Below are 24988 nucleotides of genomic sequence, written 5' to 3'. Positions count from 1 at the left end.
GTAACGCACCAGAACCAAAAATAGCTTCAAAGCACAAGCAAGTGCTCCCTTAACTTGCATTCTCCCCAATTAAAACTTGCCCTCGCTGGTCCAAATTGCTTCTTAGTGTTTAATCAAGTAAAGTGTTAGCCGATTAATCTACCAATTCAAACTTGCAGCCCTAGCAAAAAATATTTTTTTAAAAAACACACAACACTTTCCTTTTAAGGGTAAGTAACATCTCCTCTCCCATGACTCCTGTTCCCAATGCCATGTTTGACCCCTTTGAAAGCCTTTCAATCCTGCCTCCTGCTCCAATTGGCTTCTCCATCTAACCCACGGAGAACACATTGTCTTCCACACATCCTACTTATGCCCTTCAGAACACTAGAAAACCAAAATACCATATTTTTTGTATTCAAGTGTGACTTGGAGATGTCACTGTTTGTTCTGTTCCTCAAAAGACCATGGGTGGGTGGGGCTGCAGAAAGATAGCAGATAATAGGATTTCAATAATAGGAAGGAAGCAGATAATAGGATTTCAATCTAGGTTTTTATCCAAGCAATTGAAAGAAAGGTGGCCAGCCCTTTGACCTTCTTATAGAAGTTTTTTTTTTCCTGGTTGGAGGCTCCGACCCAGCATCAGAGCACCCTTTAGAGCAAAAGAAGCACATTAATGTTCATTTCTGATTTTTCTGTAGTCTAGGTTTAAAGGTGATCTACAAAGCCTCATTTGCAAGAGCAGCTATAAAAAAAAACTAAGAAATTAAACACTAGGCAATGATCAGACTTTTGCAACAGAATGGATAAGGTCATCACATCTGTCTTCCTTCCAGTTCCAATACAGAGAGAAGTTAAAATGGCATGACTGATTTTTAATATTGCAATTAACTGACATTTGCCTTTTCTGTTTTTGTCTAGTTTCTTGGGAAATATAAATCTTGATATCACTGAAGGATATCTTGATGACTTTCCTAGATGTTAGATCACGACACATGAAGGCTACATTTTTCAACGGAAAAAGAGATGCCAAGTTAAATGGAGTGCAAGTATATACCCAAACTGGCCTCTGATCTGCTCTTCCAAGAGGAAGCAGCTATTGTCTCCACAGCAAACAGAAAGAGTCCTGGGAAGTGATGGAATGTGGCTTGCCTTGGGAGCGTCCAAATGAACAAACAGCTCAGAAATAATGCAGTACGAGCTCTTTTTTTAATGCAGTATATTTTATCTTACATAGCATAGGAAGGCACCCCCCTGCCCTCATAATACTAGAACTCTGGAGCACCTGACATAAAGATGCATGCTGTAAGCTTCAGGACACACACAAAAGGATGTACCTCTTAACCTGGCACAGAGTTACACTAACATGTCTGCATGCCCTCTGCATAAAGGAGCTGTTTCTGTAAATCCAGGACTGTCCCTGGAAAACAGGGACACTCGGAGGGTCTTATATTATAATGCAGTCTAACATCTTACCCATGGGTAAGAGAGGCCCAACAATGTGAAACCCTAAGAAAAATTCCCAGCTGTGCTTTCTCATGAGTAAATCCCACTGCATTCAATACAACTTAATCCCTCCCAAGGTGTGTTTAGGATTGCAGCCTCAATCAATCAGGTCCAGCACCGAGGGCCTTCTGGCGGTTCCCTCGTTGCGAGAAGCCAAGTTGCAGGGAACTAGGCAGAGGGCCTTCTCGGTGGTGGCGCCTGCCCTGTGGAACACCCTCCCAACAGATGTCAAAGAGGAAAACAACTACCAGACTTTTAGAAGACATCTGAAGGCAGCCCTGTTCAGGGAGGCTTTTAATGTTTAATAGATTATTATGTTTTATTCTTCTGTTGGAAGCCGCCCAGAGTGGCTGGGGAAACCCAGCCAGATGGGCGGGGTATAAATAATAAATTATTATTATTATTATTATTATTATTATTATTATTATTATTATTATATTATCAATCAATCAATCTCACACACACAAAAAAACCATGGCCTGCTTTATCTCTAAATTGAGGACAGAGCATAATTATTGCTTTACCCATTGCAAAAAACAACAACAAACCAACAACAGAAGCAAGACAATACTCAAGTGGACTCCAATCAAATCTGGGAAAGCAAATGCTTCATGGCTTTCATAACTGCCTTTCCACATTCAGCCCGGAGCTCTTTGCAAAGGTTCCAAGCCACTGGAAGAGGGAGTATTCTGAAAACACCAGGAGCATCTTAATTAAGGCACAAGGCTTTCGTACAGTCGTGTGCGTGGCTGTAATATCTGTAGAATTACAGCACCACCACTGCCCAGCACAGGTAAAACAGGTAAAGTGCGTAGGAAGGAAGGCGCGCCGAGGGAAAGCAGCACCTTAAGTCATAACTGGCAAAATGACAAATGGATTCTGACAGGCAGTCCTTTATGCATGTAGGATAAATATATAAGCTTATTATTATTCCTTCCCTATCCTATTTCTAACAAATCCATGTGGAAGCGTCTAATGTCAGGAACATATTTAGGCAGATTATGTTCAGCTGCTTTTCTCTCCCTCCTCGGTACGACTGAGCCAAAGTGCTGGTGAGGAGGGCGGGGGAGAAGAGGAGCAAAAAAAAATCTGGGTACCCACCTACGTGTACGATTTAATACCGGCAGTTTCGAGCTCACAGTACCACCCACGTTGGGCTTTCTGTCAGGAGACTGTGCAGCCGCGCTGGCCTGTTACCAAACACCCCCCTTGTCCTGGAAGCCTCTGTGACCTTTCAGTTTCTCGCAGTCTGTCTCTGAATTGTGAGAGACAGGCAGCACGCTCACAAAGGGCTGCCTGAGACTACCAGAAAGTCTGCAGGCGAGAGAGACTGGAGGCCTGATTTGAGAAGCAGCTGCACCTGCCAAAAGTTTATATTTGTGGGGAGGGGAGGGAGAGAAAGGACCAGAGGGGTCGGCCCTATGGGGCTTGCTTAAATATCCAAATAAATGCACCTGTGGGCTTTTGGTGACCCACCTAATTTAGGCCTTTGAAGGTAAATACCAACACCTTGAATTGTGCCTGTAAGCAGATGGGTAACCTGGTTAGCGGGCAACTGCTGTCGTTTCCAGCTTGTGGGTTTCCTGCAGGCATCTGGGTCAGATGTCCTCATGGGAATTGTGTTCAGCTTGACAAGTAGCCAGTCACAAAGGCTTCCTTCAAGGTCACTTGTCACTTGTCCAAAACCCTTTCTATGCCCTGTTACCTTTGATTCATAAAACAAGTGATGGCAGGAACTAGGCCCAGACCCTTAATGTATGCAAAAGGATGCAGACATGCTCCATCGCGAAACTGCGTTCCCCACTTAAAAATTAAGTTTGAGGCAGATTTTCCTGATTCTTTAAATCTGCGGCGGATTTGTCAAGCCCGATGTTCCACTCTGGCTGTTGCCTTACTGTTTACAGAGAATTTCTATAATTAAATTCTGACTCGGCACAGATGCACGATGCAGCTTTCCATTTGTCCACATGAATTGTTTTTGTTTGTTTTAACCTGGTAAAATGTATCTTTTTTAAAAAAAGAAAGGGATCTTAATTTCATCTTATACAGAGAAGCACAGATAGGAGCGTTCGGCTTGCTTGTTCACACAATTGAGAGAGGGACACGAGGCTCTCCCCCCGGGATTGTGGAAATGGCAAGCAAGCAGATAAGTCAGCTGTTTGAACCACGGACCTTATCAGGGCAATTAGACCTCTCCCATCAGGCCATTTGAGCCACCGTACGCCCACCTGGCCTACACCTGATGCCACATACAGATGGTATCAAGCATAGGGCATGTAAAGTCATGGGGGGCAGGTAAAGAACCAAGGTTCGCAGAAACACCTACAAAGACATTTGCCCTTTCACTGCTGCCAACTGGTTGGTTATTGGCACTTGCAAAGCCCTGTGCCATGACTGTCGGCACAGCACTGACAATCAGCGGATCAGAAGTGTTTGCAAAACAGTGTCTTTGCCCACACGGTTTGATTTCAAATGATGCAGCCAAAGGAAGATGGGTTTTCTGGTATTCCTAGGGTGATTATTAGGTGACTGGCAGGCAGGTGGCTCTAACAACAACAAACAACAACAACAACAACAACAACAACGGAATAATAATTTATTATTTATACCCTGCCCATCTGGCTGGGTTTCCCCAGCCACTCTGGGTGGCTTCCAACAAAATATTAAAATACAATAGTCCTTCAGATATTAAAAGCTACCCTACACAGGGCTGCATTCAGATGCCTCCTGAAAGTCTGGTAATTGTTTTTTCTTTTGACATGTGGTGGGAGGGTGTTCCACAGGGTGGGCGCCACTACCAAGAAGGCCCTCTGCCTGGTTCCCTGTAACTTCACTTCTCGCAGTGACGGAACCGCCAGAAGGCCCTCAGCGCTGGACCTCAGTGTCCAGGTTGAATGATAGGGGTGGAGATGCTCCTTCAGATATACTGGGCCAAGGCCGTTTAGGGCTTTAAAGGTCAGCACCAACACTTTGAATTGTGCTCGGAAACGTACTGAGAGCCAATGTAGGTCTTTCAGGACCAGTGTTATGTGGTCTTGGCAACCGCTCCCAGTCAAAGTAGTCAAAGTAGGTTTGCAGAGGCTGAAGGTGATAAGGATCCAGACTGCAAGCCAGTTCTAGCTCCCCAGCTTTGACATAAGCAAAAACCAGGGCAAAGATGTATACATGCCCATTGAACAAACAACTCCCCAGCCAAAATAGTATGTGAGTATCTGGAAGTGGCTTGGGATCTGAGATGCCTGCATCTGACTCCCGTGAAATCGACTAGCCAGTTTACCATCGGCTTGCTTTTTCTCTTGTCTATGGACAGAAAAAGTGAGGGCTTCCGTCAACTAAACACCTGATCAGTTTAAGCCAGAGGGCTGATCAATTGCAGGCATTTGCTGTTGATCGATACAGTAGGTAAGTGCATCTGTACTTGTGTGGAAAGGAAAAGGGGGAAAACTGTTGTAGGGGGAGGGAAGAGAATCAATTTTTAAAAAATAATAAAAAGAGAAGCAGTTGGGAAGTCGATCTCTATCCCTCTTTTGCTTTCGCTGGAGAAGGAGTGCCAATCCCAGTTAGCTGAACAGCCAATATTGCCTTCCTTCCCTAGGCCAAAATAATACTTTCCTGTTGGTGATCAGTAGGCCAGGATGGCTGACATACATTTAAGGGGAAAGCATGTTCCCCAAAATTGGGGTAGAGGTGGCAGCCAAGAGTGAGGAAGGAAGAGAAACTGGAGCAAGGTAAAGTAGTTTATAGTAAACTCAGTTCAAAATATCTAGACAAGAATGTTGGTACTTTCAGGGGGTGGGGTGGAGTGGAAAACCCTCTCCCTCCAAAAAAAAAAAATACTGTAATAATCTTTGAAGGTTTCTGAAATCCATTAATTTTCATGGGGAGGAGAGAAACTTTACCAATATTTACGATGAGGTGGCAGTTTTTCCCTTAAACAAGGAAGAGGAAGTACCGTATTTTTCCCTATATAATACGCCCCCATGTATAAGACATTGGGGGGGGGGTCCTCCAAATTGAGAAAATGGGGGGAGATTGTATCTGTGTATAAGACAACCCACAATTTTGAACAAAAAAATTTAATAATAAAACCCTTACATGGAAAAGTACGGTAGCTTCTCCAGCTGTTCAAGTGGCAGTGGGGTTGTAAAAGTAACACAGCTGAGTTCTTATTTGCTGCAGAATGACCCAATGGGAATGATGTTGCTATTCCACGCCCCCAGCAAAAAAATGTCCATTTTACAGTGTGTGTATGTGTGAAAATGTGCAAAAAAAATTAGTGAGAAAATATGAACAATGTATTATATTAGGAGAAATGTCTTGCAAAAATGTGTATGTTAGTCAAAGATTCATACAAATATATTAGGAGAAATTCACACCAAAATGTTGATGAATTTTCAGGAAGATTTCTTTTTCAATTTTTTTTGGGGGGGGGAATGGTGTATACATATGGAAGACAGGAGGAGGAGGAGGAAGAAGAAGAATTCATATACCACCCTATAGCACAGGTCTCAGGGCGGTCCACATATTATAAAATGAGAAACTGAGAAAACAGCTCCTTCCATCCCTATTGCCCACTTTTCAGGGAGATATATGGGAAGGAGGAGACACATAATACAACATTATGTAGCTTTTGAAAAACCAACATGAAAAAATATGCCATATTAACAGCAGCTGCTCTTGGGTGAATTTCTAAAAACACAATAGCATGAAAATATATTGGCTCTCTTATGTAAACTGAACACCCCTGTGCACCACTATCTATACAATTGCATGCATTTCTCTTCCCAGCTCTTTGAATAGTAGGTGGTGGTTTGGTTTGTTTGTTTGTTTGTTTAAAGATTTTTTTTCAGCTTTTTATGTTTGGTGAGAATAAAGTACATTTCAAAATCATCTGAAAAGCTTTTGCTGCAATTTTCTATTTTGCGACTCTGAAAAGTGTCAGCTACCGGAATTCAAGACCCTTCCATCCTCCTTCAGACGACACACAAAACGGGCAACTAAACTGTGGCAAGGGACGTGGCGTGGGGCTTGTTCTGTTTCTCTGCAGATAGTGTAATCACTAGTTCCAAAGGAGGTGAATATAATGAGTCAGATCCCGATATTTGTATATTTTAATGGCACAGGCCCAACAAATCCTGCAAAATGGCTCCTGGTTTCATGCCTGGTAGCAGTCTTAGAGATGGCTTATGGAATTACGGGTACAAAAGGTCTTTGTTTGGTCTGCTTTTTTAAATGCACCAGTCTGATTTTACACTCTCTGAACTAATACACAGAGTTATCCTTTGCCTTTTGCAATTCTCTGAATTTTGCAATGGGGGGTCTCACAGTGTCCAACCAGATTAGAAGAATAAGAGTTTGGATTTGATATCCCGCTTTATCACTACCCTAAGAAGTCTCAAAGCAGCTAACAATCTCCTTTCCCTTCTTCCCCCACAACAAACACTCTGTGAGGTGAGTGAGGCTGAGAGACTTCAGAGAAGTGTGACTTGCCCAAGGTCACCCAGCAGCTGTACGTGGAGGAGCGGGGAATCGAACCCGGTTCACCAGATTACAAGTCCACTGCTCTTAACCCTACACCACACTGGCTCTATGGGAAGCCTGAAAGCGAGGACTGAGAACACCAACTCCTTCCCCCACTTGTGATTCCCAGCAACGGGTGTTCAGAAGGATGCTATCTCTGATATAGGGGGTCGAAGAGATCTTGGCTACTAGCCATTGATAGCCATACCCTCCTTGAATTTCCAGGCCATCTAAGTTGGTGGCCATCACAACTCCTCGTGGGAACGAATTCCATAGAGCTAGGTGAGGGCAAAATCCTAACTAGTCTCTGCATGACAACTCACATGAGGAAACCTGTTGATGCTGCGTATTCTACTGCCTTTTCACATGCACCATTGCTACTCACGATAATCTCTACTACTCTGTAATTAGAAAATGAAATGAACGGCATGTCTCACATGTCACAGCCCAGCCATTGCTAGTAAATTTCAGTCTAAAAAGGCAAGGAGTGGATATCCAGAGAGTGGTTTAGCTAAGCTTAATCAGGTGCCACTTAGCTGAAAGGTAGGGAGTTAATGGCTTAATTGCTCTTTAGGAAGAGCCTGCTGGATGATGGCTGGGTACCAAATACTACCTGCAGCAAACAAACAGAATACATTTCTAAATACCTGGTCCCTATCTCTCCCTGTTGAAAAGGCTGCTGGGGGGGCAGAGAGAGAGAGAAATATCCTGCACCAGATTTCCCCACAATAAATCTTTGTGCCTCAACTCACTGCATTGGGGGGACAAGTGGCACAGAGAGAGCTATAGATGCCTTGGTGGTGGGGACAGGGGGACACGGAAAGATTTATAGAGCCTTCAGCCACCAGGACAAGCAACCCAGAGAGATTTATATGAGGCTTCCCAGAGAGAGCAGGCAACATGGGGAGATTTATCGGCACCTTCCCAACAGATGAGGAACCGCCACTACAAACGCACTCAGTCAATCTGCAAAAGAGAGTGGCAGGGCCCTGGACTCCACTGTCAATCAGTGACAGCCACAAGCTGAGCAGTTAGGAGGTGCTTTCGAATCTGGGGACATTGCAAAGGCCGGTCTGTTTCTTAAAGCAGCCCCACCTGCAGCAATATAGGAGACAGGTCACTGGGCTATCGAGTTCAATCTTGGCTACTCAGGGTGGCAGCAACTCTGCAGCATTTCAGACAGGAGTCAACCCTACCTGCAGATATAAAGAATTGAACCAAAGACCTTTTGCATACAAAGCATGCGCTCTATCACTGAACCACAACTAATGAGACAAAAATGTGTTTCGGGATAAATTCTCACTAAAATGATCATGAACTTTCAAGACAATTTTTTTAAAAAATGTAAATTGTTGGAGAAAGGTGGACAACTGAATGTCAGGTGGGGGGTGGGGGAAAGTTCATGACATAAACTAAAGTTGAGTAATTCATCTATCCCAGGCATCCCCAAACTTCGGCCCTCCGGATGTTTTGGCCTACAATCCCCATCATCCCCAACCACTGGTCCTGTTAGCTAGGGATCATGGGAGTTGTAGGCCAAAACATCTGGAGGGCCGCAGTTTGGGGATGCCTGATCTATCCCAACACATACCCCAGAAGCAGTTCACCAGATAGGGCAAAGCTACTCCACTAGATTCCCAACAGGTGGGGCGTTGTTGATTATTAAGATTAAAAGGGCTGTGTGTGAAGTGGTATGAAGGTCTGTGTGGTGCAAAATCAGTAGCAGAGTTGATCTAGTGCTCCTACCAGTGTGTTTGCACTGCACCGCCCTCCCTGCTGCTTTGCTCCTCTCCCTTTCCCAGTAAACAAGAGTGACCCACCTGCTGGAAAGCTAGCATGGTGGCTCCACCCCAACCCATTGTGCTGCTCCTTGTGTACCATAAAAGTGTTAAGTGCCAAATGTGACAAATAGGCATCTGAATCCACCTATGTATTAAAATAAACACTCATTAGAGAGCCAGGACTGACTGCAGCTCCCTGTTGCAGATATGCTCTGCAGGAAGCAAGTCCTGTTATGCTGCTCTGTAATGCATGAAATTATGCTCAAGGGCACATCATTATTATTATTTTCTTATAGGGAGTGCTTTTCTAGGTATTGCATGGCAGGTAAAAATCCAACATCACAGAAGATAATACTTGTTTGCATAAGAACTGCATGTGTTAATTTGCACATATTGATGGAAATTCAGAAAGGATTCCGGTAACTTAAAAGAAATGTTCATAGTGGGAAAGACCAGGTAGCTTGTGTTCCAACCCAGTCTGCCTGATGAGCAAATCCAAGGCTCTTTCTCTTTAAAGTGCTCTTTCACTGGACAGACCTTAAACAGAGGACACCGTGAAATAGAGCACAGTCCTCTGTAAAGCAGGACACATGGCCACCTTGTATCATGCACTGGCAGGACAATGGTGAAGAGGAAGAGGATCGCGGTGAGGCGTGTAGCCATGACTGGTACACACTGGGGCAAGTTTGGGATGGAGAAGGGGAGGTTGGGGGCATAGAAAGTCCTCACAGGGTGGCAGAGGGTGGTGAGGGGTTGGGTGTCGGTGCACAGGAACCGGAGCAGCAGGACCCTTCACCAGAGTCAGAGGGGCACCAGTCTCCATGAACACGGCAGGCTCTGAGGCAGAGGGAGCAGTGGGAGGGGGGCTCTAGGAGGCTGAGGCAGGCAAGGGCCCACAGCCCAGCTCCCTAGCTGGCCAGGTGGGGCTTGTTAGCTCTGGGTTGAGGTGTGTGATTCCTCCTGCAATCAAGATTCAAGAGATAAAAGGGAAGCAGAGCTGAGGTGTTGTATCTCCTCAACTTCCCATGGTGATGGACCATGTCTTGGGTATCTTGGGAGCGCCACAGGACTGAACTCCAGGTTCCCTGGCTATTTATTAGCATCTTTATTTATTAATATATTAGTAACATGTGGTGGGGAGGATTTAAAAAAAACAACTGGCAAGGTTCTTCCAAGTTTTTGTCTGCTCTTTCATTAATTTTGCTTTTATGGTGTGTCTTTTGTTGTTCTAATTGCTGCTTTTCAAGCCAGCCCGTAATGGCGGCCTACAAATTTATACAATATATGAAATCGGCAAACCTTCTGCACTTCCTCTCCTCTTGGCACCAGCTCCTCTGCTGGTTTACATAGCTTTTCTTCAGCAAGAATATCGGTTAACCAGAGGCTGCAAATTTTAATTCCTACCCTGCAGTTTCAGCCTACAGCCAAACCGCAATAAAAGTAAGCTGGCACCCACATCTGATTGCTTCTGTCATTCATGCTTCTAGATGAAATGAAAGAATATATATAACACTTCTTTGAAGGGGAAAACTGAAGCTGTAGCTCCTACAGTACCGCCAGAAGGAAGTGATATGCACTGAGGGAAACTGCTGGCGGGAGTAGAGGTGAGTAGGAAGCTACCTTCTTTTATTTATTCTGTATGTTTATATGGAGGCTCAGGGTTATCTGTATAAGGTTCTCAAGGACTCTCCCAACTGGGTACTGACTAGACCAGGGCCTGTCAACCTTTTGGGGCCAGTTGATTAGGACCAGTAACCTTTGGTCTATTCTTACCTTCCAAGTCCCGGACTGCAGAATCCGGGACCGGCAGCCATGTGACACCGGAAGTTGCGTCGACGTAACTTCTGGTGTCGCTTTGCCCTTCTATGGGCATCAAAAATGGCCGCCGCCGGCTTCAAAAGTCGCTTGTACGCATGTCAGGAAGTGCGTCGACGCAACTTCCGGTGTCGCTCCGCCCATCTATGGGCACCAAAAATGACCGCCGCTGACACTGGAAGTTGTGTTTATGCACTTCCGGACATGCGTAGATGCGGCTTTTGAAGCCGGCGGCGGCCATTTTGGGTGCCCATAGAAGGGCAAATCAGAAAGAAAAAAATGGCCGCTGGCAGGAGAAAATAACGGAGAAAAACGGGAGAAAAAGTGATATGGGGGACCACCGGGAAAAGGTAAGTAAAAACGGGGGTTTCCCAGGGAAAACGGGGTACTTGGCAGCTATGGGTCTATTATGAAATTAATATATGTACTTTAGACTTCCATATTGCATTCCATGATGAAATACCTCTCCTCTTTGCCTTTGAACAATTTACTTTCCTTCTCATGTTCCACCACATTTTTCTAGGCCAAGCCCTCTTCCAATGCACCTTCTAACCTCCTTGCTTCATCTGCAGGCTGCTGTTGATGCCCTTGCCTTCTTCCCTAGGCTCCCTGTTTCTAACTTCTCTTTCCATAGGCCCTTTTGCTTGCCCTGTCCCTTTGAAGGACCACCGCAGCTCAACCAATAAGAACCCAGAGATTCTCCTGTTTGCCTTGCCCTTCTCTGGCATCAGAGCAACTCAGCCAATTGCTTCCAGAGACTTCATCATGGCCAACACAAAGCCCCTTGGTGTAATACAACTACACTACTGTAATATAAAATGTCACAACTTGCTATTCTGATATAGCTTAACCATCAAGTGTGGGCACATAATTACCTGTGGGGGATATTTAAGTGACAGACACCAACCTAGGACAAATCTAACAATAGTCCTGCTAATCCACCGTTGCTGCACAGTTACAGAGACCTACACAATACTACAAAAGAAACCTAAGATAAGAGAAAAATCCAGCATTTGTCTCTGGAGTGCTTAAACAGCCCAATTTGTATTCTGTTCATTCACCCTATACTCTTGTTAGGTATTATGAGTTTAAATATTAACATAGACATAAAACATTAATGAGAAAAATATATTCAATTAAGACCTCAGAAGACAATTGTCAGTTTTGTACTGCTCAAGGAAGAAATTATTTTTCTAAATGCATTTTTTTTTAAGTTTCTGAAATGTGAAAATTCAACCACTGCACTGTGTACATCCTGCAGATTTGCACACTGCAGATTTATACAAGCAGATATGCAAATTCCAAAAAAAAATATGATTTGGGTTATAGAAAAAGCGTAAAGAATAAAGCCTTTGAAGAAGCGTCTGGCAACCCGTAACAGGTTCAGTTTATTTCCTGGCTACATTTTATAGGCTGCCTTTCAGCCCTAATGGCTCCCAAGGCGATTTGCAATAAAAACTAATTAAAACAAACAACAGTTAAAGCGGTTCAAGCCCAAAGAATAAAATCCAGTAGCCAAACTGCCACAACAGCAAGGCAATCAAAACAGAGACTGTGCCAAATTTGCTTACAGATACACATTATAACAAAAGAGAACAACCTCCGATTCTCAATTATTTCCCCATGTAAAACTTCAGGGTTGTTTACAGTATAGTTCTGAGGAATAATCTGCAGTTCAAACCCTGTATGGTTGTAGTTTTCCATTTCATTGATAAGAAGGAAGGGGAAACACTGTCAGATCAGGCCAAAGTCCCATCTAGCGCAGCATGCTGTTCTCACAGGGCCCAACCTGAGCAGGAATCCAATAGCTCTCTCCCTGTACACTGCCAGTATAGGGCTGAACCAAGATACCGCTCCCTTTCTCCCTCCCCCACTTCCAAAAGGCAAAAGTCGGTAGAATATTTTAAGCCATTTGCAGAGGGGAACAGGGCACAGAGTTTTGGTGAACAGTACTGAGCCTCTTGGGCTTGCCGATTGGAAAGTCAGCAGTTCGAAACCCCGTTACAGGATGAGCTCCTGTTGCTCGGTCCCAACTCCTGCCAACCTAGCGTTTGAAAGCACGCCAAGAAAAGTGCAAGTAGATAAATAGGTACTGCTCTGGTGGGAAGGTAAACAGCGTTTCTGTGCGCTGCTCTGGTTTCGCTAGAAGCGGCTTAGTTATGCTGGCCACATGACCCGGGAAAACTGTGGACAAACGCCAGCTCCCTCAGCCTGCAAAGTGAGATGAGCGCCGCAATCCCAGAGTCGTCTGCCACAGGACTTATCTGTCAGGGGTCCTTTACCTTTTCTTTTTCTTTTCTTTTTTAACGTGCATAGCCTGCTGTAAAGGGCAGGAAGCTCTGCCTTCATTCTAACTGGCATTATTATTATTATTATTATTATTATTATTATTATTATTATTATTTATACCCCGCCCATCTGGCTGGGTTTCCCCAGCCACTCTGGGTGGCTTACAACAGAAAAATGAAATAAAATAATTAAACATTAAAAGCCTCCCTAAACAGGGCTGCCTTCAGATGTCTTCTAAAAATCTGGTAGCTGTTTTCCTCTTTGACATCTGATGGGAGGGCGTTCCACAGGGCGGGTGCCACCACCGAGAAGGCCTTCTACCTGGTTCCCTGCAACTTGGCTTCTCGCAATGAGGGAACCGTTATGATACTATGTGACATAGAATTGTCATACATTCAATCAAGAGTGAGGGCAATGTTCCAAGGAGCACAGTTGCAACTGTTACCAGCACTGTGAAGCATGGGGGTACAGCAGAACAACCTTTTGCTGCACCCTCCCGAAAATCCCTGATTTCCGGCAAAATAGCTCAGTTCAGCAGCCCCATATCTCCCATAAAGACAACAGGCAATGGACAGCTAAATGAAGTGGGAACAAAAGAAGTAAGGATTTTAGTTCAGAATTACAAACAACTACAATAACTACTACTACACAGTAGTAGTAGTAGTAGTAGTAGTCAGCTACTTTTCTAGAAGGCTTCTCCAGTCTAAAGTTCATAGTGTTCTGAAAGTCTGGTTCAGAGACATCTTGGTCTTGGAATGTGATGTCGTCATTGGTTAATACCATTTCCCCAATCTTAGATTCAGTTTTCCACATCACCGTGTTATTAAAAAACAATTCTCATGAAAATTCTTCAGCACATTACTGCAAATTTCTCCTGATGAACACATTTTGCACATTTCCGCAAAGCAATTTCCCCTCATGCAATGCATTATTGTACAGTGGTACCTCGGGTTACAGACGCTTCAGGTCACAGACTCTGCTAACCCAGAAATAGTACCTCGGGTTAAGAACTTTGCTTCAGGGTGAGAACAGAAATCGCGCGACAGGCCCCATTAGCTAAAGTGGTACCTCAAGTTAAGAACAGTTTCAGGTTAAGAACAGACCTCCGGAACGAATTAAGTTCTTAACCCGAGGTACCACTGTATTCTATTTTCAATAATAAATGGATATCTGGGCTCACTTTTCCCTAATATGTGCAATATTTAGTTGTAGAGCTACATCACAAAAGTTGGAGAAGTGTGAATTTCAAAGAATGGCTCTGTTTCAGTTCATGTATCGTTTCAGGGAGTGTAAATTAGGGAGTGTAAATTAGGTGGATTTACCTTTAAATCAGCCCTGAGTGCACCCTGGAAGGACAGATCGTGAAGCTGAGGCTCCAATACTTTGGCCACCTCATGAGAAGAGAAGAATCCTTGGAAAAGACCCTGATGTTGGGAAAGATGGAGGGCACTAGGAGAAGGGGACGACAGAGGACGAGATGGTTGGACAGTGTTCTCGAAGCTACGAACATGAGTTTGACCAAACTGCGGGAGGCAGTGCAAGACAGGAGTGCCTGGCGTGCTATGGTCCATGGGGTCACGAAGAGTCGGACACGACTAAACGACTAAACAACAACACACCTTTAAATGCAAACTGAAACAGAATTTCTTCCCCATCCCTAACTTTGGGTCTTCTCCAGTGCTCCTGCAGAGTCACCTGGAGAAGAAAGACTAAGTATTAGAAGGACCCATTTTTCCCCTTGAGGTCTGTTCTCAACATGACCCATGATTGTGAAGGCCACATAGGAGGGATTCCAGGATAATATGCATATCATGACCTGGCTCTGCTTTGCCCTCCTGGGATTAATGAGAGGGCTCAATCTAAGATGTATACCAACAGCAGACATCAATACTTCTGGATTGTGGCAACCTTTATGTTTTGTTTCATCCACTACTTTGTTTTTTGACAGCCTTTGACAATCAGTCAGCAAAGCCTAGTTTATTTGTAATCCAACATCGTGTTGGGTCCAATTTCCTCTTTCAGCAGACAGTATTTTTCTTGCTTAGCACGCATGCTTCCAGGTTTCTGCAAAGAAAAAAAAAAAGCTTGCACTCTAGCAAAAAGGACAAACTTTTGTCCAGGCAAAAGTCTCGTGCTACAGTCACTGCCTCACATTACCTTTATCAGTGGGTAAATTGTACCAAAGAGAAGCCTCCTAAACTCTCCTAATATCAAATAGGTAAACCTAGATGCAATCCTGAATCAGTTTTACAGTCCCTCTGTTTTTTGGCACACTTAAAGGGCAAGCATCCTCTAATTTATTTTGGTGTGAACAAGAGCATATGTGCAACTGTGGAAAATGTAAAATTACTGCAGAAAGAGAACAATTCAGTTGAAAGCTAGAGAAATTAGGACTTAGAGTGCTAGTCTGGAGAAGCACTTGGAATCATTCTCAACATTGTGCAGAAGGGGTGGTAAATCAAAATGTCAGAATTCCTGGGCCCCATTGCTCCAGGATGCAACTGCAGCACAACAATATATTGTTAGTGGCCTAGTCTGCACACCACAGGAACTAACTACAGCTTGTGGTTAGCAAGGAGAGAGCTTAACCATGTGCTTGGGTTTGGGGAACACACCAAGCCAAACATTGGCTCAGTTCAGTGCAGCGTGGTAATCAAAAAGGGCAGCGGGGAGGGCAAAGCACTTGCAAGTTCCTCTTCAGGAGCCCACATTTGTGTGGTCTGCACAGCCTATGGTTTGGCTTGCCAGCTTTTTGTATATGCACACAGTCTGGTTCACACACACCATTATCCAACAATGGTTTATTACACCACGGCTTAGCATTGTTTGTGAACCCTGCCCAGCAGCTTACCTGTGGTTTGCTTCCTACCAACAAACCACAGTCTGAAGCCATAGTTTGTTGTTGTCTTGTGAACCTTGATTTGATTTAACTATGGCTTGATGTTACAGGTAAACCCAGCTATGGTTTGTTTGATGATCCCACACCTGCCGCAAAATCTTAAGGTAAGTCCTATGCATGCTTTAAAAGCCTTAATACACAGGGCATCTTCAGGAGAATAGAAGGCTAAGGAGCAAATCCTACACCAGTGTAGAGTGGAGTCCCTCAGATGGTTGGATAGAGTCTTGTATGCCTCCTTCTGTCAACTCCTGCAGTCAAACTGCTGCCAATTGTATTGCTTTGTTTTCCTTTCGACTATGTGGGGCTACCTTTGAAGGTGACCTGGAAACTACAACTAATTCAGAATGCGGCAGCTAGACTGGTGATTGGGAGCGGCTGCCGAGACCACATAACACTGGTCTTGAAAGACCTACATTGGCTCCCAGTACGTTTTCGAACACAATTCAAAGTGTTGGTGCTGACCTTTAAAGCCCTAAACGACCTCAGTCCAGTATACCTGAAGGAGCGTCTCCACCCACATTGTACAACCCGGACCCTGAGGTCCAGCTCCAAGGGCCTTTTGGGGGCTCCTTTGCAATGAGAAATGAAGTTATAGGGAACCAGACAGAGGGCCTTCTTGGTAGTGGTGCCCGCCCTGTGGAACGCCTTCCCATCAGATGTCAAAGAAATAAACAACCATCTGACGTTTAGAAGACATCTGAAGGCAGTCCTGTTTAGGGAAGTTTTTAATGACTGATGTTTTAATGCACATTTAATCTTTTGTTGGCTACTTAAGAACTATCTATTTTATGTATTTTTGGTTGTTTTTTTTTCTTTTGCTGGTCTACGACCATAATAAAGATGATATTATAATATTTTGTTGGAAGCTGCCCAGTGCCCAGAGTGGCTGGGAAACCCAGTCAGGTGGGTGGGGTATAAATAATAATAATAATAATAATAATAATAATAATAATAATAATAAATTACATCAGTGATGCTGAGAGGGGGGTTGTTTCAACTGGGCAGCAAGGACCTCCATGGACACTGCCCAGACTTGTGCCCAGGAGAAGCCACTTTGGTGCTGTATTAGCCAGCCAAAAGATGCTTTTGAATTATGGTGCTGGAGGAGACTCTTGAGAGTCCCATGGACTGCAAGAAGATCAAACCTATCCATTCTGAAGGAAATCAGCCCTGAGTGCTCACTGGAAGGACAGATCCTGAAGCTGAGGCTCCAATACTTTGGCCACCTCATGAGAAGAGAGGACTCCCTGGAAAAGACCCTGATGTTGGGAAAGATTGAGGGCACTAGGAGAAGGGGATGACAGAGGTCGAGATGGTTGGACAGTGTTCTCGAAGCTACGAACATGAGTTTGACCAAACTGCGGGAGGCAGTGGAAGACAGGAGTGCCTGGCGTGCTCTGGTCCATGAGGTCACGAAGAGTCGGACACGACTAAACGACTAAACAACAACAACATTAGCCAGTCAATATGAATAAATGGGTCTTCAGATAAATGCAACTCCACAATGAGAGTACAATAAGCTACCATGATTGGGCAGAAAGGCCATAGTTTAGTGGTTGACCATATGCTTCACATGCAAAAAGCTTCCAGGTTCAATCTCTGGCATGACAGGGCTGGAAAATATTTCTGAACCCCTGCCAGTCAGTGTTCAAAACACAAAGCTAATGGTCTTACTCAGTAAAAATGTTTTAAATTCTTAAGAGTTCCTTGACACCACATCAATTCTTCTCTTTTGGTTTTCTGGTAAGTTAGAACACGGCATACCTTCCTATTCCCATGCCTACGAGTTTCTTGGCACCATCATTCATAGAGTTTTTCTAAGTTAGAACATAACAGGGACCATTCTTAGGACTGCTTGTGTTTCAAAGCACACACAATATCTTAGATCTATGACTCACTGCTTTGCACAAACACAGCTGGAGTTCACACAACTGTCCCAGAACACAGTATATGAGTGGCCTGTTTATATTAAACAGTGTCATGAGTAGTCAGGGATGGAAATTACATTCCACTATGACTCCTTGACTCCAAAACCTCACCTTTGTTTTACAAGCCTCAATATAACAAGCACTAGAATCAAGTTACCTTGAGAGTTTGTTAATAAAGTAACGCATGTCCTCATAAACTACTTTGTTTCCATATGTGTAAAAATATTTCCTCCTGTAACTCTCTGCAGCTCTCTGCAGCACTTGCAACCATGGCTTGAAAGTGTGTCTGCCAGCAGCATTATGAGGCCTACATTGACTGCGTATCCTAGGCAACCAAGTAATGGCTAAAGAACCACTGTTTTTGTTAGGGACGTGATGTGGAAAGTAATCATAGGGTCTTCATTTCAGAAGAAGTTCCTTTCCACTCTGTGTGTATCCTTACATTGCTGGGGCTGCTATTTGTCCCAGTCTGGTTGAGAGGTCTTGCATCTTCCTTCAGGTTTGAAACCATGATGATGATGAGTTTTAAAGTGCTATGTTCTCATTACATGAATTACAAGTCAACATTATGCCTATGCAACCTTCATTGTGGGCAATTACGAAAGGAACTGTGGTTTGAGGAACCTCTGTAGTAACTCTTGGAGACGGTATTGTTTCTTAAAGCCTGGAGAGCAGCTATTGGCTGGGGTCCTTTTTATTTATTTTATTTTATTTAACAGCATCTGTACACCACCTAATTGTGAAACATTTTTATTTTGACAGGATTTCCCAACCACATAAATGGGTCTTTACTGCGAGTGTCTACTAGTTAATGTTTTAGCTTTGTGTTTATTTATTTTTTGTAACTGTTTATTATTTATTATGTGCAAATTGACTTGGGGCTGTTGTTTAAAAGGTAAAGGTAAAGGGACCCCTGACCATTAGATCCAGTCATGACTGACTCTGGGGTTGCGCACTCATCTCGCATTATTGGCAGAGGGAGCCGGCGTACAGCTTTCAGGTCATGTGGCCAGCATGACAAAGCTGCTTCTGGCAAACCAGAGCAGCACATGGAAACGCCATTTACCTTCCCGCTATAGCGGTTCCTATTTATCTATTTGCATTTTGATGTGCTTTCAAACTGCTAGGTTGGCAGGAGCTGGGACCAAGCAACGGGAGCTCACCCCGTCACAGGGATTCAAACCGCTGACCTTCTGATCAGCAAGCCCTAGGCTCAGTGGTTTAACCCACAGCGCCAGATGATTAATAAATCAATAATAACAATACTATTACTATTAATTATGTTAAAAGGAAGCTGATCTCTCAGTCCATAAAACACCAACATTACATCATCTTCCTCAGTGCTGAGCTTGTTTCCAAACCCAATGCTGAATTCTTGAAGATCATCCCTAAGTGATTTGAAAGCAAGATATCTGAAAGACCACCTGCACCCATTCAAAAACTACCCGCACCATCCTCTCAAGTGCAATGAGTGATTTGCATGAAGGTCTTGCAGAATCCAAGCTTGAAATTTGCTGACCAATGGGACTATGGATGTAGTGGACCTCCAACTTTTATGTGCTGTAAGCTGCCCAGAGTGGCTGGGGGAACCCAGCCAGATGGATGGGGTATAACTAATAAGAATATCATTGAAATTATTATTAAGAGAGGATTGGACAAATTCACAGAGGATTAAGCTATTGTTGGTTCCTAGCCACAGGACTCCACTGCCAGAGGCCTTTCAACAGCAGATGCTGGGAATTTCATTCATTCATTTATTTACTATTTTTCAGACAGCCCTTTGTCCGAAAATCACGGGGCAGTTCACAACATAAAAATATAAAGCGAGAATACAAAATGCATAATACAAACACAATCACAGGTGTGGAAGGTTGCTGTTGCATTTAGGGCTTGCATCCAGTTGGCCACTATGAGAAGACGAAGCTGAACAAATGGGCCTTTGGTCTGATCCAACTGGGTTGTTTATTGATTGATTGATTGATTGATTGATTGAATTTATATACCGTCCTATACCCAGAGGTCTCAGGGCGGTTCACAGAAAAGATCACAATCTACAAAATAAAAATTAAAAGAATAAACAACCCAATAAGACCCTGATATGCTTTTCAAAGCATTTGCAACATCTCTTACATTCAAATCAATGGTTGGATCATGCTGTTTCACAGCTTTTCCTGGAATATTTTATTGTGCTTATCTGATTCCTCTTCCTAACTGCCACACCATAATAAACAGGAGATGTGCTGCTACCACGTGCCTTCCTTCCTGCTGATCTTCCTGCCTCCCCAAGCCAGTATTGCATGTTGAAGAAACTTATCTGCAAGAACTGATAAGCAAATTTTCACAATGCAGACCCAAACCACTTTTTTTGTGTGTAGCGGGTTCCTTGTTGCTCCTGTGTTTTTAAATAGCTTGCCTTTCCGTCTATAGCTTATCAATGCACACCTAGCATTTTGCAGAACAGGGCCAGCAACTACAGATGGACCTTTATGCCTGAAAAATAAGAGATAACACCCTCCTTTTTTATTTTACCAGCACAGTTGCCTAACTCAAGCTTAATGATGGATAGACTCACTCAGGTCAGAAGATTGCATGCAACAGTATTATAAAGTACTTCAGCATACACAATCAAACTAATCTGTATATCGCCTTGCAGAAGTCAACACTCTCCCCCCCCCCCTTTAACACATGCCACTAAATGAATCAGAACTAGAAAATACTGTATGGAATTCCAGGCTGATGTGCATATTTGACTTGTTCTAAGACCATTTGAACATTCATCACCTAAGGAGGCACTGTTCTATCGCAAGACCCTTAGTGCCTCCAGGCTCACTATTTTGTGGGAATATTCAAGCGCATACTTCAATTTTAAGTTTGAACAATTAAGGTGGATTAATGCTCTCTGCCACCCTAGTGCAGCAATAAAAAAAAGGGCGTTTTGCAATTAGTGCATTTCCTTGTAGTTTTCCTGTCACTTGCGGGGTGAACAAATGATTAAAGGGAAGATGTGTAAACATGCTGCAAGCAAATCTGGTTGAATGTTTGTTGTTGTATAACCACCCCTTTTGGTTACGGATCAGAGTGGATCTTCAATAAAATCCATGTGCAGTCTAACCACCATTTAAGTTTTGTACGAGCAAATCAGGGCGACTGCTAAATAAGCAGGTGATATTGAAGAATCTTCTACCAATGGATTGCTGTTTGCATGTAAACACTTACACATAAACATTAGGCCCCATGCCAAGATTAGAGAGGAGCAGATTTGCTATTCCCATTCCTGGAGTCTGCTGTGGGTTTCCTTCTAGGGATGCCCGACAAGTTCAATCTTTTCAGATTCCACTACTATCTGTCCTGATCCCCACCTCCTGGCCTACGCTATCTTATGAACTTAGTTATCCACTGTTTTCTGTGCTTCCCCAGAGCTCTGGTGTAGTTATTGGCTAAAAGAATATATCAAAGTATGTTTTAAAATGTGTATGTTGATAGGAAATATATTTAGAATATGTGTATTTCATGGGGAAACACTTTAGAAACACATATTTTCAAAAGTAAATTTCCATGCAGTTGTGGGTTTGGTTTTTTGGGGGTGTGTGTGTTTTTTTACAAATGGGAAGGCATGGAGCAGACTTAGAATCATAGAATCGTAGAGTTGGAAGAGACCACAAGGGCCATCCAGTCCAACCCGCTGCCAAGCAGGAAACACCATCAAAGCATTCTTGACATATGCCTGTCAAGCCTCTGCTTAAAGACCTCCAAAGAAGGAGACTCCACCACACTCCTTGGGAGCAAATTCCACTGCCGAACAGCTCTTACTATCAGGAAGTTCTTCCTAATGTTTAGGTGGAATCTTCTTTCTTGTAGCTTGAATCCATTGCTCCGTGTCCGCTTCTCTGGAGCAGCAAAAAACAACCTTTCACCCTCCTCTATATGACATCCTTTTATATATTTGAACATGACTATCATATCACCCCTTAACCTTCTCTTCTCCAGGCTAAACATGCCCAGCTCCCTAAGCCGTTCCTCATAAGGCATCGTTTCCAGGGCTTTGACCATTTTGGTTGCCCTCCTCTGGACACGTTGCCCTCTTCTGGACTTATACGTGAGCACACACACAACAGAATCATGGATTAGAAATAGTCTCATTTGCTCATCCCTAGTTTGCTATGCCCTTCATTCCAGTTCTCCTAAATTCAGTTCAACTAGAATTCTAGAACTGCAACATGTGAAATCTTCTCAAGCTTCCCATTCCTTCATTCGCTGTCAGAGAGCATTGCTTGTTGCTTGTGCTAATCTTGAGATGACCATCCAGGACAAACAAAGATGCCTGACCAGGCGGTTATGAACATCCATCATCCCATTTCAACCTACAGGTGCTTTTTAATATCTCAAAGCGCGGGAGGAATGTTTTTCATCTTGGAATGCACCTGAAGATACAGATGGCATGTATATATTTAAGTTCTTGTGAAAGTACACACCTGTACATTCCTCAAAATAGGGTTAATTTTGAATGTTATTGGTAAATGTAAGGACAGAACACAAGGAAACGAGCAGTTCTGCAACATATTGCCATTGTAGCGTCTTTTTTTAAAAAAGAAGATACTTTTAAACAGCTGTTTTCTAATGGGAAGCACACTGGGGCTACCTAAGGATATGAATGGGGACACAGGTGGCACTGTGATGTAAACCACTGAGCTTTGGGCTTGCCAATCAGAAGGTTGGCCGTTCAAATCCCCGTGATGGGGTGAGCTCCCATTGTTTGGTCCCAGCTCCTGACAACCTAGAAGTTCGAAAGCAGGAAGGTAAATGATGTTTCCATGCGCTGCTCTGGTTTCAGTGTTCCATTGCGCCAGAAGCAGCTTAGTCATGCTGGCCACATGACCTGGAAAACTTGTCTGTGGACAAACGCCGGCTCCCTCGGCCAGTAAAGCGAGATGAGCACTGCAACCCCAGAGTCATTCACGACTAGACTTAACTGTCAGGGGCCCTTTACCTTTATGGATATGAAGGGCCAGATCTTCCACATTACTGATCTAAAGCCATCCAACACACCAAAGTTATGGACCAGTTTAAGGGGTGATTTATAGGTACATACAGGCATCCTGCTGTAGCATTTCTGGGACTACGAAACATAAGTAAGGGAATCTCATGTTCAAATCCTCCTACCTATTAAAATACTACATGCATAAAAAGGTAAACGGCATTTCCGTGCACTCTGGCTTCTGCCAGTGTGATCCATTGTGAGAAGCGGTTTAGTCCTGCTAGCCACATGACCCTGAAAGCTGCCTGTGAACAAAGGCCGGCTCCCTTGGCCTGAACCGAGATGAGCGCCGCAACCCCATAGTCGCCTTGGACTGGACTTAACCGTCTAGGGGTCCTTTACCCTGCATGTAGGGTGTGCAAATCAGCCCACGTCACTTTCTTAGGAATTCACTCATAAATCAATTCCAGCTCATATCCACATTGATCTGATTAAAAAAATAAACCTCCTAAATCAATTTTAAATTTATTTTCGCTATAAAAAAACATTTAAAATTTTAAATGTAAATTGTATTTTAACCTGTATTTTAACTAATTGTTTTTCTTTTCTTATGTCTTATTGTAATTTTACTGGTGTCAGCCGCCCTGAGCCCAATTTCGACTGAGGAGGGTGGGGTATAAATAAAATTTTTAGTATTATTTAAAAAAAACATTTGAATATGTACTATTGTTGGTTGAGTTTCTTAAATTGGGAACTGGGCATTTTTAACTGAGCACTGGAGCATTCGAGAAGCACAGAAATCTAGTGGGTAATTAAGTTCCAATGCACACATGTGTCTAGGGCAGAAGAATCAAGCCCAGTTCACTTTGAAATTCATGAAGACCGACTCTCTCCAGCATTCCTGGGTCTCTGCCTTGTACTGTACTAAGTCAAATGGCCTCACAACAGCAATGGTTCTCTAAAAATTTGAACAAATAACTTTCCTAATTATGTTACCCAAGATCCTTTTAACTGGCTATGGCCAGGATTGATACTACGACCTTCTACACACAAGGCATGTGGTGTATCGCTGAGCTATAGGCTCTGTTCTTGATCCAACTGTTACTGAGTTGCTGCTATGGCTCATTGGCTTAAACCACTGGATTACCTCTTGAAAAACTAACCAAGTTTTTATTTTCCTGCAGGTGTATTTGCAGAATTTGCTCATATGCTATATTTGAAAAAGTTACTAGTTGCAAAACCAGCAGCAGTCTGCTTAAATATTTCCCAACTTTGTGAAGTTGGTGATACTCTCCATCATGCAAATTGCAAAATAGGCACATTTGTTTAGATTTCCAGGTAGAGTTTTCTCTCCCCTCCCAAATGCATCTCTCAAAAACACACTCATTTCACAATAATTGGAACGTTCACTCATTTTTAATTAGCCCAATTATAGGTGTAAGAAATCTGGGTGTGTGTTTTTCCTTTTCCCCATGTGTGCATTTATAAAGAAAGAAGGCGGGGGGAGGCCCTTATATTGATGTACATCTGTCGCAAACAGCAGAAATCAGAACGGCAGAACATATTTGCATTTCCTTCAGTGACACCCTACACACAGGAGAAAGGAAGGAACTATTAGCAGATTTCAAACAGCATGTGGATTGCTTTTATAACATTGCCTGATTGCCTGTCTCTTACACCTACACAGCTTATGTTCTTTGCTAGAACAATTTAAAGGATAAATTTTTGTTTTAATGCCCTCAGGATTTCAACTCCTAAAGAAAAACTTGCTGAAAATAACTCAGTGCACCAAAACCATCACAAAACTAAAGCTTGGGCTCCTTTAAACACAAAACACCCTTTCCCCCCTTAGTGCTTTGTCTCCAAAAGCCCCTATCAAGGATTCCACATGCAGCAAAGACAGACCAAATATAGCCCCTGGTCACATGTGCTGGCTGGCTATCATGGTGAGGTCTTCTTCTGGTGCCCTCAATGGGTAACTACTCAGGAAAAGGCTTTCCTTCCATAGAGAGGCATGCCTGGCACATGTTATCTAGACACCAGGACAAGGCTTTCATATTTCCCCAGTCTTATTTACCTGTTCCATTTCTAATTCACATCTATTTTTGTAACTGTGCTACCGGTAAGAAGAGCCTGCCGACCAGGCCAAGGGTCCAGCATTCGATCTCATAGTGACTGGCCGGGTGACTCAATGGGAAGCTCCCAAACAGTGCCTGAGCCCAACAACTCTCTCCCTTTGCAATTCACAGCAACTGGTATTCAGATGCATCTCCAACAGTGGAAGTAGAACATTACC

The 24988-nt window shown here is 43.5% G+C and overlaps 1 protein-coding gene across 7 annotated transcripts in view; it reads right to left on the bottom strand.

The window, feature by feature from the left end:
* The window catches only part of NLGN1 (neuroligin 1), a 623829-nt gene that overhangs the window by 336894 nt on the left and 261947 nt on the right, over positions 1-24988 (bottom strand). The gene's annotated exons all lie outside the window — the stretch shown is intronic.

This window comes from Zootoca vivipara, chromosome 5 (assembly GCF_965207765.1).
Source record: "Zootoca vivipara chromosome 5, rZooViv2.hap1.1, whole genome shotgun sequence".
Classification (NCBI taxonomy): domain Eukaryota; kingdom Metazoa; phylum Chordata; class Lepidosauria; order Squamata; family Lacertidae; genus Zootoca; species Zootoca vivipara.
The sequence above is the reverse complement of the archived record's forward strand: the minus strand, read 5'-3'. Positions and strand labels throughout refer to the sequence as shown.